This window comes from Girardinichthys multiradiatus, chromosome 8 (genome assembly GCF_021462225.1).
Source record: "Girardinichthys multiradiatus isolate DD_20200921_A chromosome 8, DD_fGirMul_XY1, whole genome shotgun sequence".
Lineage (NCBI taxonomy): Eukaryota > Metazoa > Chordata > Actinopteri > Cyprinodontiformes > Goodeidae > Girardinichthys > Girardinichthys multiradiatus.
Genome location: NC_061801.1, coordinates 32,513,531 through 32,515,355, shown reverse-complemented (window position 1 = coordinate 32,515,355; position 1,825 = coordinate 32,513,531). Strand labels below are relative to the sequence as shown.

Genomic DNA, 1,825 nt, shown 5'->3' with positions numbered 1-1,825 from the left:
ACAATAATCAGAGAAACAACCAAGAGGACAATGGTAACTGTGGAAGAGCTGCTAAGTTCCACAACTTGGAGACAATGGGAGAATCTGCCAATATAATATCTATTAGTCATGCATATACAAATCTTGGTTTTATGGAATAGTGGCAAAATGAGTTAAACCATCTCATCATTTAGCCTACATGCAAAATGTTATGTGTAGTGGAAAAATAACACTAGACATGACCCTGACCCTGACATTTTGGGATGGCAGCATCATGCTGTGGGTAGGTTTCCTTTAGCAGGGGCAGGAAAGGTGATCATACCTGATTGGAAGATGGATGGAAGCAAACACAGGGCAGTCCTGGAAGAGAAAACTGTTAGAGGCCACAAAAGACTTAAGACTAGGGGTGGTGGTTCATCTTCCAGCAGATAAATGACCCCAAACAGCCAGAGAAATACGTAATGCACTACTATGGTGGTCTGCCTAATTAAATCTTAATAATGTACATTAAAGTTTGTGGTTTTAATGTAGCAAAATGTGAAAAAAGATCAAGCCATACTCCAGAAATTCCCTATTTATCTTTAAATTTTCTTACATTTTGGACAAGCTTTAAGTGTTTCTAAACTATCAACCATTGTTCAGAATTGATGCAACATAAATATAGTTTGCAGCCTAAACTGATAAATTGCATCCTGACAAAAGACAGAATATGCTCTGAGATTAGCTGGCAATATCATACATCTCATACAATCAATATGAATAAAATGTTAATATAATATATTGTAAACATATAACAGCACTTTACAAAAGGAAACACAGCTACAAACACAGTTGTTATCCAGCAGGTAAAAAGTGAAGAAATCAGTTGTATGTAACTTACATATTTCTTGTCGGCATCTGGGTTGTGTTTGTGTATTTTGTGCTTGGAACATGTGTTCAGTGTTTCAGATGGTGCTGGAGTTCTCAGGTTTGCTGGGTGACAGGTGCGACTTATCCTGCTAATTACTTGGAGGAGTACTTAAGCAGGAGGCTGCCAGAACTTTGACGCCAGAGTGATTTGCCTTCAGTGGTAACAAGCTCAGCCAACTCTAAGTCTATGCTTTGTCCTGTGTTCTCAAGTAACTTTGTTTATGTTCCTTCGCAGACTAAAAACCTGAATCTTGGATTTACATTACTGAACACTGACTTCGTATCCGGACGTTTCCGGACGATCAAGAATATCTACGTTCTGAGGACTTCGTTTCCTAACTACTGTTTCCATCTGGAGTCAGACTAAGCTGGCAGTTTCCTGCTTCCTCCGTTTCCTGGACCAAGGCATAAGCATACCCTGTCCACCCTCCAACGCAAGTATCTTCACATTGCACTCTCTTCTGAAATCTCCAAGCTCACTCGAACAGCACCTAAGGAAGAATAAATTCAGCTTTGACAACCTGGACTCCGAATCTTTCTACCACTGGCGACTTGACCATGCCCACTTAGTAAGCAGTCTACTTGATTATCATAATTACTTATTGTTTGCTCAGTTTCATTTAGTTTCCTGTTTTCATCAGTCCTCTTTCCCTTTTTCCGTACAGTTGAAGATTCGTCCGCTCCTGTTTCCTGATTATTTGTGGCACAATAAAAACATCATTTTACTTATTCTCTTTCTCCGGAGTGTTCTTCTGTATGTGGGTCAGATCTATTACGAAAATAATGACATTTCTTGTTTGTCTGCATTCAGCTTTATTGTTCCCAGTCTTGCAACCTGCTATTTGTAATCATGAATTTATTGTATCTGTGCTTCTCCAAATCTGGAAATGTTCTAATCCCAAAAGTAGTAGTAACAGATGTGTTTAAACTATAAATC

General features: G+C 38.8%; 1 long non-coding RNA gene across 1 annotated transcript; it reads left to right on the top strand.

Moving 5' to 3' along the window:
* The first annotated feature begins 1,066 nt into the window (after positions 1-1,066).
* LOC124872256 lies at positions 1,067-1,617 on the top strand. The gene is made up of 2 exons (XR_007039235.1): positions 1,067-1,457; positions 1,554-1,617. It is a non-coding gene; the product is annotated as an uncharacterized LOC124872256 (long non-coding RNA).
* The last annotated feature ends 208 nt before the right edge of the window (positions 1,618-1,825 follow it).